Raw genomic sequence first — 13,741 nt, 5'->3', positions numbered from 1 at the left:
GAGAGAGGTGTCTGAAATAGACCAAATTAAATTAAGGTCATGGTGGAAGTTAGAGGCAAAGTTGATGAAATTGACCAGTTCAGTACAGCTGCACGAAGCAGCACCAATGCAGTCGATAATGAAACAGAGGAGGGGCTGGGTACATCTTCAATGGAGCATGGTGTGAAACCAAAGAGGGGCCTCCACAAGTCGGGGCTTTGGGGTTCCAGGAATTGGTGGGGGGCTACAGTTTACAAGGAGGAGGAGGAGGGAATGAGACCAGGAGTATGTGGCTACAAATGAAAGATCAGCAACATTTCAAAAATGATTGACTGAAAAAAATTTGTTTATTTCTGCAAAATGCTGGAGGAACCCATAAGGTCAAGCAGCATCTATGGAGAAGAATAAACAGTCAGCATTTCTGGCCAAGACCCATCAGCATGCCTAGACAGTTTTCTCTTCTGCTTAGATGCTGCCTGATCTGTTGTGCTCCTTCAGCACTTTGTGTGTGTTGCTCTATATTTCCAGAATCTGTGTTTTATATCTGTATTTGCAATCGGGTTGGACTTTGACATTTGACACACGAAATGCCTGTTGATATTGAGAACATTATTTATGGGAGTTGGCTGAAGTAGCAGCTGTGTCTGCTACATAAAAACACTGAGGCGTCTGGCATGGAATTAATAGTTGCAAACACTTTGCACTTAAATATATTGTGATGAAGTACTTGGAGAGGTTGGTTATGGCTGGAATCTACCCCTGTCTCAGCAGTTTGCCTGTTTCACAGTAGGTCTAAGGTGGACGGGATCTCATTGGCTCAACACGCAGCCTTGGATCACCTGGACAATCCAAATACCTTTGTCAAGATGCTGTTTATTGACTACAGCTCAGCATTTAACACCATCATTCCGACAGTTCTAATTGAAAAGCACCATAACCTGGGCCTCTGTACCTTCCTCTGCAATTGGATCCTCGACTTCCTCACTGGAAGACCACAATCTGTGCAGATTGGTGATAACATCTCCTCCTTGCTGACAATCAACACTGGCACTCCTCAGGGACGTGTGCTTAGCCCACTGCTCTACTCTCTCTACACCCATGACTGTGTGGCTAGGTGCAGCTCAAATGGCATCTGTAAATTTGCTGACGATACAAATATTGTTGGAAGGATCTCAGAAGGTGACAAGAAGGTGTACAGGAGCGAGATATTCCAGCTAGTTGAATGGTGTTGCAGCAACAACCTTGCACTCAATGACAGGAAGACCAAACTGATTGTGGACATCCGGAAGGGTAGGACAGGGGAACACACAGAAATCCTCATAGAGAGATCAGAAGTGGAGACAGTGAGCAACTTCAAGTTCCTGGGTATTAATATCTTTGAAGTTTAATCCTGGACCCAACATACCCATTCAGCCACAAAGTAGGCATCACAGTGGCTACATTTCATTTCGAGTTTGAGGAGATTTGGTTTGTCAACTAAAATACTGCAAATTTCTACAGATGTACCGTGGAGAACATTCGAAGTGGCTGCGTCATCGTCTGGTATGGTGGGGGGAAGGGGTGCTGCGGGAGCCACTGCACAGCATCGAAGTAAGCTGCAGTAAGTTGTAAAATTAGTCAGCTCCGTCATGGCCACTAACTTCCGTAGTATCCAGGGGTGTGAGCGCGACTGCATACGATCGAAGTGGGCTGCAGAAAGGAGTAAAATCAGTCAACTCATGGGCACTGGCCTCCGTAGATCCAGGCCATGCCTCAAAAAGGTAGCGTCCATCATTAAGGACCCCCATCACCCAGGGCATCCCCTCTTCTCACTGCCACCATCAGAAAGGATGTACAGGAGCCCGAAGGCACACACTCAACTTCTTCCCCTCTGCCATCCAATTTCTGAATGAACGTTGAACACAAGAACATTACCTCATTACTTATTTCTATTTCTTCACGACTTATTAATTTAACTATTACATATATATATATAAAATATACACATATACATAGAGTAATTAACAGCTATCTTTTGTGTATTGTGTTGTACTGCTGCCACAATGTTAACAAATTCCGCAGCATCTGTCGGTGACATTAAACCTGATTCTGATTGGCAGCTTGCCTACCCAGAGGTCTCCGCGCTCCAGAATTCGCCGCCTGTGACCCGGCGATTAAATGCGCATGCGTATAAGTCACAGCTGGTTTCCGAACATCGCGCATGCGCTCAGTGGACAAAAGGCTCTGGCGGAGGGAGCGCCGGTAGGATCGGGTAGCGGAGTTAATAAATGTTTTGGGCGGATAATTAGGGAATATTTCCGAGATGGGGTCTTGGGGATTTACGGATTAGCGCAACTGTGACCTAGCCTGGAGCTCCCGTGGAAATTTCCAGAAGAGGGAATAGGTTTGACGTTACTGGGGACAGTCAGGATCTTGTAGGTGGCGAGAGGGTGTCTGGTCATTTACGGCAGCAGTGTGTTTCCTTTTTGCCGATCTTTACAGATAGTGCTGAAGACCCGGTTAGTAACCGGGTGAGCTCTGGGATATCTCTCCCCTGGTTTAATGTGGAGCTGGGGAAAAGGCTGACAGATGGGTTGTCCGTCTATACGGTAGAATTTATGGCCATTATCGTCACTCTGCATTGGGATGAACGAGTTAAGCTGAACAGAGTCGTGCTCTGCTCAGACTCTGCCTCGGTACTGCAGAGCTTGGAATCGAAACGTTCGATGGGCAGGGTGAGGAATGGAAGTGAACTATATGTTCTGGGGAGTGCGGGAATAGTATTCCAGTTTTGTTGGGTAATTGCACATGTGGGTGTATCGGGTAATAAATCAGCCTATGTTCTCGCAAAACAGCCACTTACTAAGTCGGAGACAGAAATTATAGTCAATATGGGAAAATATGTTATCACATCTTCTGTTAGGTTGGCTGGGACTGGGAAATGGCAGAAATTGTGGGAGAGGAAGCTGGTATTACAGCAACACTCACAACACGCTGGAGGAACTCAGCAGGTCGGGCAGTATCTGTGGAAGCGATCAGTCAATGTTTCGGGCCGGAACCCTTCGTCAGGACTGAAGTGGGAAGGGGCAGAAGCCCTATAAAGAAGGTGGGGGGAGGGTGGGAAGGAGAAGGCTGGTAGGTTACAGGTGAAAAACCAGTAAGGGGGAAGATAAAGGGGTGGGGGAAGGGAAGCAGGGAGGTGAGAGGCAGGAAAGGTGCAGAAGGAATAGGGGAAAGCACAATGGGTAGTAGAAGGAGGTGGAACCATGAGGGAGGTGATAGGCATCTGGGGGAGGGGGCAGAGTGAAACTGGGATAGGGGAAGGGAATTACCGGAATATGGAGAATTCATTGTTCATACTATGGGGCTGGAGACTACCTAGACGGTATATGAGGTGTTGTTCCTCCAACCTGAGTCTAGCCTCATCATGGCAGTAGAAGAGGCCATGTATGGACATATCTGAATAGGAATGTGAAGCAGAGTTGAAGTGGGTGGCAACCGGGAGATCCTGTCTGTTGTGGCGGATGGAGCGGAGGTGCTTGACGAAGCGGTCCCCCAATCTGCGTCGGGTTTCACCAATGTAGAGGAGACCACACCAGGAGCACCGGATGCAATAGGTGACCCCAACAGACTCAAGTGAAATGTTGCCTCAACTGGAAGGACTGTTTGGGGCCCTGAATGGTGGCAAGAGAGGAGGTGTAGGGACAGGTGTAGCACTTACACTTACAGGGATAAGTGCCAGGTGGGAGATCTGTGGGGAGGGACGTGTGGACCAGGGAGTCACAGAGGGAACGATCCCTGTGGAAAGCGGAGAGGGGTGGAGAGGGAAAGATGTGCTTAGTGGTGGGGTCCTGTTGAAAGTGGCGGAAGTTGCAGAGGATAATGTGCTGGATCCGGAGGCTGGTGGGGTGGTAGGTGAGGACAAGGGGAACTCTGTCTCTGTTGTGGTGGTGGGAGGATGGGGGTGAGGGCCGAAGTGCGGCAAATGGAGGAGATGCGGGTGAGGGCATCATTGATGATGGCAGAAGGGAAACCACGATCCTTGAAAGAGGACATTTGAGATGTCCTGGAACGGACAGCCTCATCCTGGGAGCAGATGCGACGGAGACGGAGGAACTGGGAATAGGGAATGGCATTTTTGCATGTGGCAGGATGGGAAGAGGTATAGTCGAGGTAGTTATGAGAGTCAGTGGGCTTGTAGAAGATGTCAGTGGACAGTCTGTCTCCAGAGATGGAGACCGGGAGATCGAGAAAGGAGAGAGAAGTGTCCGAGATAGACCAAGTGAATTTGAGGGCTGGGTGGAAGTTTGAAGTAAAGTCGATGAAATTGACGAGCTCAGCATGGGTGCAGGAAGCAGCACCAATGCAGTCGTCAATGTAGCGAAGGACAAGTTGGGGAGCAGTACCAGAATAGGTTTGGAGCATAGACTGTTCCACATAACCAACGAAGAGGCAGGCATAGCTGGGGCCCATGCAAGTGCCCATAGCTACACCCTTGGTCTGAAGAAAGTGGGAAGAGCCAAAAGAGAAGTTATTAAGTGTGAGTACTAGTTCTGCCAACCGGAGGAGGGTGGTGGTGGTGGGGAACTGGTGAGGTCTATTGTCCAGAAATTATAGTTTGTTTCCATCAGTCCAGGGGAGGCACCCTTTGGGAAGGAATAGGAGGGAAGATGTGTGGTTGACAAGACTGAGGTTTGGACATACGGGTTTGCACTCCACGTTGGCACTTGTTGCTAAGCATGGGAACGGGTGGTGTGATTTTTGTAAGGTCCCAGAGATGGTGGAACGTGTGATCAGGGTGTGATATACCACAGATATTTGTTGTAATGTGGGAAGCTGTTTGGGCAATTATTGGGAAGCTCTGGGGTGCCTAGTTTGCAGGATATTCTGGCACCTGAGGCAGGGACGGTTAAGTCTTGTGGGTCCCTGATGAACTTTTTATTTAAAACCGGTTTGGGAGTTTGGATCTGATCTCCATCATGGCTGCCTTCATACTCTGTTACAGAAGGTGGCAGTAGTGCGAAGGAGCGAGCTGCCATCAGCACAAAAGAAGAAGAAGGTAGGATCGGGGCTCTGGGCGGGAGATTCATCAGCACCAGAGTCCGCACCACAAGTGAGAAACAATTACTGCGAGCTCCAGACACACTGTGGCCCTGCCAACCCAGGACAGTCCTGGTCCTTTCCATCTCCCTTAGCCCCTCGATCCATGCCCAGGCCCTGGATAGATGGGTCTCTCGTTAATTGTTTTTTCTGGGTATAGGGGCAGCCGTGGGTGACACTTCCGGTGTTTCCCGACCAGTCTGTAGGGCATGTTTGGAAACACAGATGGAGGGAATAGGAGTGGATGGATCTCTCAAATACTGTGGAGCTCCAACTATCTCAATCCAAGGATTAGGAACTCGGAACGAAAACCAAGTTGGTCTCTGATAAAGTGTCTACCTTTCCCTCAATGAAAATACCAATTAGCGCTACATGGGGGAAAAAACACCAAAATCTGGTTATGAAAGGATCTATAAAGCAAGGTAACTTGAGAACCTGTGTCACATCTGGCTCTAGCATAAACACCTTCAATCAGAGCCTGGATCCGCTAAACCTTTAGGAATTGGAAGGTATCCTCTCCAAAATGCCAGCCTGTTCCTTTACTGGTCCCTCTGTAGCTTTACCTCTTTTCTTCTTTGTTTGATTAATTGCTAACTTAGTTTTCAAAGATTTTCCTGTTCCTCACAGTCTTGCTTGAGATGTCCATCTTCTCCACAGCTATAACAGAAAATACCCATCACCTCTGTAGTCAGGAGACCCTTTTCAGTAGCATTCTGCTGCATCATGAGCCCTACAGGTGGGTTGGGTTTTCTAGCAGATGTATCATGTTTAGTTGAAACATTAGCAGACATCCATCAAATCAGCTCACCTCAAAGGTTTTCCACCCCATTCCTTAAAAGCTCTATCTCCATGGTATCAGGGGCCACTTTGGCAACAGAGGCTATCCATGAAGACACTGCTCTGCTTTTGGAAACTCCTGTTTCTCAATCAGTTTTCCTCCTTTCTAACTTCTCTGAGTAACTCAGTAAAAGATGGAGTGCGCATCTTGCAGGTCATTCAAATACATAGAGCAATCACATCATGTGACAGTATCCTTCACAACTTTCTCCATCCTCAAGCAGTTTCTCCCAGACGGCTCAATGCCCCGTTTGTGGTGCAAACAATTCAGCAGCTTCTCCAACCTGAAAATGTAGGCAGACAGCACTTGTTCTTCCTGGAATGTGAGCCTGAACTTCACCATCGGATTGGCTGCACTTTCAGCAGTGCCAGAGGTATCTTACAGAGCTTGCAGGTAAGTAGCTGACATGGGTAATGGATTTTCTATATGCAGGAACCTCACTATATCAGCCGCTGGACCCTTTAAGCTCTCGACCAGTGTCTGTTTTTTCATGTTATCTGAGCACTGCCATTCATCCAGTAACTGGGATGTCTGCTGAGCCCCAGCCTCACTTTTCTACCCCATCGGCTGTGGGCTTGACTCCAGAGAACACTTCCAGCCTACAATGACTGGCACTCTGCAGATGCATTTCTGCATTTAGTAACCAGTGATGGAATAGCCAAAACCAACTCAGAATTTAAATCAACCACTGAAGGACCCACTAAACCTTTCACATCAGACAACTCCTTTCCCTCAATTTGCAGAAATGAGAACAACTTGTTTTTAAAGTTTTCACCCTGAGCTACATACCCCTATTCTCAAAAATATGGACTGCCCATGGCCCCACCTCTTCAGGATCTCCAAACCTATCAGGCAGCATGACTTCAGTCACATCACAGCTAGTCTGGACTAACATGACATACTTACCAGCGGATTGGTCAAAATGGTGTTCACTCAGTGTAACTTACCCTAAACCCTGGAAAAAAAACTTAGCACTCTGAACACATGTTCATCACAAATTTGGGCATCCACCCTGCTCAAGCATCATCTGTAGATAATCTCTTTGAATTGTACCAACCCTTAATCCCTGCAGCGTCCATCATAAGGTACCTTAGTCACTTTCCCTGATATTAGTTTAAACAAATGCTTAAACACACAAACCGCTTAATCAATTCTTCACAGCAATTACACAGCATGCAGTGAATCCCGGATAAGCCCCTACTTTATTCCATCTACCACGTCTTTGCCCATTCTCCTAACCTGTTTAACTTTTACTGTAGCCTCTCTGCTTTCTTAACACTACCTCCCCCACCACCCACCTTCATAATGTCCACAAACTTGGCCACAAAGCCATCAATTTAGATTAGATTATGAGGACACTCAGTACTCGTTTATTGTCATTTAGAAATGCATGCATTAAGAAATGATACAGTGTTCCTCCAGTATGATATCACAGAAACACAGGACAGACCAAGACTAAAACTGACAAAAACCACATATTTATAACATATAGTTACAACAGTGCAAAGCAATACCGTAATTTGATAAAGAGCAGACCACGGGCATGGTAAAAACAAGTCTCAAGTCCTGATAGCCCCATCATCTCACGCAGATGGTAGAAGGGAGAAACTCTCCCTGCCATGAACCTCCAGTGCCGCAAACTTGCCGATGCAGCATCCTGGAAGCACCTGACCACAGCCGACTCTGAGTCCGTCCGAAAACTTCGAGCCTCTGACCAGCCTTTCAACACCGAGCACCAAGCACCATCTCTGCCGAGCGCTTCGACCCCGCTCCAGCCGTCGAGCAACAACCATAGCTGAGGACTCAGGGCCTTCCCCTCCCAAGATTCATGAACACAGTAGCAGCAGTGAAACAGACACTTCAGAAGTTTCACAAGATGTTCCTGCGTACTCTCATGTCTGTCTCCATCAAATCAGGATTGTGCACGGCACCCTACTTGACAGATAACATATAATCATCAGCGGACTGGCCGCTGCGAGCTGCGTCACGTCGCCATCTTCTCCTCTTCATCATCATTAACATATATTGTGAAAAGAAACAGTCCCAACCTATGTTCCCTCTAAGCTGTGCGCACACACGTTTTTCAACCAGCGCACAAAGGAAATTAATGTGAGCACAAAAGGTTTTTTTTTCTCCAACGGCGTTCTGAGAGGCGGGACTGCGCAGGCGTGTGACGTCGGGCTGTGCAGCGCGGCAGATTTAAAAGGAACAGAGTCTCATAGAGCGGGCAGCGGAGTTTGCGGGCTGCGGAGTGAGCCGGGAGCAGAGTGAAGACTTAAGGGCTTCGGCTCAACGGGCTTAGGCGGAAACAGGCGAGGCGAGGGAGGTTTGGCATTCATTTTCTGTTGTTATTTGAGGAGAGGGGCAGTATGAGTGTGAGGGCAGTTTGCTGTTCTCGGTGTCGGATGTGGGAGGCCCTGGAGTCTACAAGCCTCCCGGACGTCTACATCTGCGCCAAGTGCATCGAGATGCAGCTCCTTAGGGACCGCGTTACGGAACTGGAGCTGCAGCTCGATGACCTTCGTCTGGTCAGGGAGAGTGAGGAGGTGATAGAGAGGAGTTGCAGGCAGGTGTTCACGCCGGGGCCACGGGAGGCAGACAAGTGGGTCACGGTTAGGAGGGGGAAGGGGAAAGGTCAGGTAATAGGGAGTACCCCGGTGGCTGTGCCCCTTAACAACAGGTACTCCTGTTTGAGTACTGTTGGGGGGGACAGCTTACCCGGGGGAAGCGACAGTGGCCGTGCCTCCGGCACAGAGTCCGGCCCTGTAGCTCAGAAGTGTAGGGCAAGGAAGAGGAGGGCAGTTGTGATAGGGGACTCGATAGTAAGGGGGTCAGATAGGTGATTCTGTGGACGCAGTCCAGAGACCCGGATGGTAGTTTGCCTCCCTGGTGTCAGGGTCCGGGATATTTCTGATCGTGTCCAAGATATGTTGAGAAAAAGGACCGCAAAGGTAGTAATCTCGGGATTACTGCCTGTGCCACGCGACAGTGAGAGTAGGAATGCGATGAGGTGGAGGATAAATGCGTGGCTGAGGGATTGGAGCAGGGGGCAGGGATTCAAGTTTTTGGATCATTGGGATCTCTTTTGGCGCAGGCGTGACCTGTACAAAAAGGACGGGTTGCACTTGAATCCTAGGGGGACCAATATCCTGGCAGGGAGATTAGCGGGGGCTACTGAGGTGACTTTAAACTAGAATGGTTGGGGGGTGGGAATCAAATTAAAGAGGCTAGGCGTGAGGAGGTTAGTTCACTACAGGGGGATGGGAACCAGTGCAGAGAGGCAGAGGGGTGTAAAGTGAGGGTAGAAACAAAAAGTACTATGGAGAAAAGTAAAAGTGGCAGGCCGACAAATCCAGGGCAAGCATTAAAAAGGGCCACTTTTCAGCATAATTGTATAAGGGCTAAGAGAGTTGTAAAAGAGCGCCTGAAGGCTTTGTGTGTCAGTGCAAGGAGCATTCGTAATAAGGTGGATGAATTGAAAGTGCAGATTGTTATTAATGATTATGATATAGTTGGGATCACAGAGACATGGCTCCAGGGTGACCAGGGATGGGAGCTCAACGTTCAGGGATATTCAATATTCAGGAGGGATAGACATGAAGGAAGGGGAGGTGGGGTGGCGTTGCTGGTTAAAGAAGAGATTAACGCAATAGAAAGGAAGGACATAAGCCGGGAAGATGTGGAATCGATATGGGTAGAGCTGCGTAACACTAAGGGGCAGAAGACGCTGGTGGGAGTTGTGTACAGGCCACCTAACAGTAGTAGTGAGGTCGGAGATGGTATTAAACAGGAAATTAGAAATGTGTGCAATAAAGGAACAGCAGTTATAATGGGTGACTTCAATCTACATGTAGATTGGGTGAACCAAATTGGTAAAGGTGCTGAGGAAGAGGATTTCTTGGAATGTATGCGGGATGGTTTTTTGAACCAACATGTCGGAGGAACCGACTAGAGAGCAGGCTATTCTGGACTGGGTTTTGAGCAATGAGGAAGGGTTAATTAGCAATCTTGTCATGAGAGGCCCCTTGGGTAAGAGTGACCATAATATGGTGGAATTCTTCATTAAGATGGAGAGTGACATAGTTAATTCAGAAACAAAGGTTCTGAACTTAATGAGGGGTAACTTTGAAGGTATGAGACGTGAATTAGCTAAGATAGACTGGCAAATGACACCTAAAGGATTGACGGTGGATATGCAATGGCAAGCATTTAAAGGTTGCATGGATGAACTGCAACAAATGTTCATCCCAGTTTGGCAAAAGAATAAATCAAGGAAGGTAGTGAACCCGTGGCTGACAAGAGAAATTAGGGATAGTATCAATTCCAAAGAAGCAGCATACAAATTAGCCAGAGAAAGTGGCTCACCTGAGGACTGGGAGAAATTCAGAGTTCAGCAGAGGAGGACAAAGGGCTTAATTAGGAAGGGGAAAAAAGATTATGAGAGAAAACTGGCAGGGAACATAAAAACGGACTGTAAAAGCTTTTATAGATATGTAAAAAGGAAAAGACTGGTAAAGACAAATGTAGGTCCCCTGCAGGCAGAAACAGGTGAATTGATTATGGGGAGCAAGGACATGGCAGACCAATTGAATAATTACTTTGGTTCTGTCTTCACTAAGGAGGACATAAATAATCTTCCAGAAATAGTAGGGGACAGAGGGTCCAGTGAGATGGAGGAACTGAGCGAAATACATGTTAGTAGGGAAGTGGTGTTAGGTAAATTGAAGGGATTGAAGGCAGATAAATCCCAAGGGCCGGATGGTCTGCATCCCAGGGTGCTTAAGGAAGTAGCCCAAGAAATAGTGGATGCATTAGTGATAAATTTTCAAAACTCCTTAGATTCTGGACTAGTTCCTGAGGATTGGAGGGTGGCTAATGTAACTCCACTTTTTAAAAAAGGAGGGAGAGAGAAACCGGGGAATTATAGACCGGTTAGCCTAACGTCGGTGGTGGGGAAACTGCTGGAGTCAGTTATCAAGGATGTGATAACAGCACATTTGGAAAGCGGTGAAATGATCGGACAAAGTCAGCATGGATTTGTGAAAGGAAAATCATGTCTGACGAATCTCATAGAATTTTTTGAGGATGTAACTAGTAGAGTGGATAGGGGAGAACCAGTGGATGTGGTATATTTGGATTTTCAGAAGGCTTTTGACAAGGTCCCACACAGGAGATTAGTGTGCAAACTTAAAGCACACGGTATTGGGGGTAAGGTATTGGTGTGGGTGGAGAGTTGGTTAGCAGACAGGAAGCAAAGAGTGGGAATAAACGGGACCTTTTCAGAATGGCAGGCGGTGACTAGTGGGGTACCGCAAGGCTCAGTGCTGGGACCCCAGTTGTTTACAATATATATTAATGACTTGGATGAGGGAATTAAATGCAGCATCTCCAAGTTTGCGGATGACACGAAGCTGGGCGGCAGTGTTAGCTGTGAGGAGGATGCTAAGAGGATGCAGGGTGACTTGGATAGGTTGGGTGAGTGGGCAAATTCATGGCAGATGCAATTTAATGTGGATAAATGTGAAGTTATCCACTTTGGTGGCAAAAATAGGAAAACAGATTATTATCTGAATGGTGGCCGATTAGGAAAAGGGGAGGTGCAACGTGACCTGGGTGTCATTATACACCAGTCATTGAAAGTGGGCATGCAGGTACAGCAGGCGGTGAAAATGGCGAATGGTATGCTGACATTTATAGCGAGAGGATTTGAGTACAGGAGCAGGGAGGTACTACTGCAGTTGTACAAGGCCTTGGTGAGACCACACCTGGAGTATTGTGTGCAGTCTTGGTCCCCTAATCTGAGGAAAGACATCCTTGCCATAGAGGGAGTACAGAGAAGGTTCACCAGATTGATTCCTGGGATGGCAGGACTTTCATATGAAGAAAGACTGGATGAACTGGGCTTGTACTCGTTGGAATTTAGAAGATTGAGGGGGGATCTGATTGAAACGTATAAGATCCTAAAGGGATTGGACAGGCTAGATGCAGGAAGATTGTTCCCGATGTTGGGGAAGTCCAGAACGAGGGGTCACAGTTTGAGGATAGAGGGGAAGCCTTTTAGGACCGAGATTAGGAAAAACTTCTTCACACAGAGAGTGGTGAATCTGTGGAATTCTCTGCCACAGGAAACAGTTGAGGCCAGTTCATTGGCTATATTTAAGAGGGAGTTAGATATGGCCCTTGTGGCTACGGGGGTCAGGGGGTATGGAGGGAAGGCTGGGGCGGTGTTCTGAGTTGGATGATCAGCCATGATCATAATAAATGGCGGTGCAGGCTCGAAGGGCCGAATGGCCTACTCCTGCACCTATTTTCTATGTTTCTATGTTAGTTACCTAAAATAATGTAGTAATTAATAATTATACTTATTGAAAATAATCTTTTAGCTAGATGTTTCTGTTAACTAGTTAGTCGGTTTTTCAAATACCACAATGCACGTCACCGATTGATTCACTTCATTTTGCACGAGGCAAAATTAACAAGGTAAGGAAAGCAGTATCTGGGAGACAATGTTTTATGGAGTGACAAAGTTAAAGTTAAGCCAACAACGTGAAGAAAACGTCACAGTAGATACAAGTTTGCTGTTGACTTTTATAAATAGTCTTTGTGTTCATTTAGAAGAAAGGTTTCCTGAAGATGAGGTACAAGGATGGTCAGCTTTTGATTTCTCTGCAATTGCAGATTGTGACTTCACATTTGGCGATGAACAACTTAATGCCTTATGTCTAAAATATCATAATTTTCTAGCTGAAAGTACTGTAATAGTTAGACAGTTTAATGATTTCAAATTTTCTGTGCAAGAAAAAATTAAATCCAAACTGATTTCAAACTTTGCTCAAATGGTGGCAATTGTACTTCAAAATGAACAGTTTTGTGACCTTGCACAGTTGATGGACATTGGGGGAACCTTTCTTGCGGCTGGTGCGGACTGTGAGCGAGGTTAGAGCCTAATGAATCAACTCAAAAACAAGCTGAGAAACTGTTTAGGTGAATGTCATTTGGATATGTTAATGAGAATCAAAAGCTATCAATTGGATGGAAGTTCTATTAGTTGAGATAGAGTTTACAAAGAATGGGTAAATGCCAAAGACAGGAGAGAGAAAAAAATAACTGAGTGACTTAAATATGTATGTTATTTTGTGCAGTTTTATATAAGTCAAATATTTTGTAAACTTGAAATACTCCAGGGGCATACCAAATTTGGTTTATTTAATTAATCATTCATCTCTTGTCCCCATGTGTGAAATCGTGAACACAGAGGGAAATCCTTAGCACCATTTACCTCGGGCCACAATGCGTCCATCAGGGTGAAGCCACCTACCATCGTGCTGCTTTACCCAGTTTTTCCCACTTCACCCTTCCGGTTGCTGGAGCAGTGGATCAGAATGCCCGTACGTCCTCCAAAGTGGGAGGTGTCATCAGGGCCAACGATGTGGGGCCGCTTGTTTCCGGCACAAGGCTGGACCTGATTGCTGCCTCTTTTGTATTACAATCTGCCGCTTTATTGCCTCTAGAGACCCCATCCGATTGTCCAGTATGTGCTGTGTATTTAGTAATCGCAACCTGTTTAGGCTCCTGTCAGGCTGCCAATAAGTTTTGGATGTGCACTGATTTTTCTTTAAATGAGGAACCTCCCAAGATAAAAAAAAAAGCACCATAATTTCCTGATATGTCCATAATCATGTGCTACTTCAAAGGTGTAGCGTGAGTCAGTATAGGCATTACAGTCTGGCCTTTAGCAAGTAACCAAGCCCAGTAAGCGCAAACAGTTTGGCTTTCTTGTACCGAAGTAGACACGAGAAGTGCCACTGCCCCCATGACATGGGTGAGGGAAACAATCGCATGTCC

The sequence above is a fragment of the Mobula birostris genome, chromosome 8 (genome assembly GCF_030028105.1).
Source record: "Mobula birostris isolate sMobBir1 chromosome 8, sMobBir1.hap1, whole genome shotgun sequence".
NCBI classification, from domain to species: Eukaryota; Metazoa; Chordata; class Chondrichthyes; order Myliobatiformes; family Myliobatidae; genus Mobula; species Mobula birostris.
Note: the sequence above shows the minus strand (reverse complement) of the source record.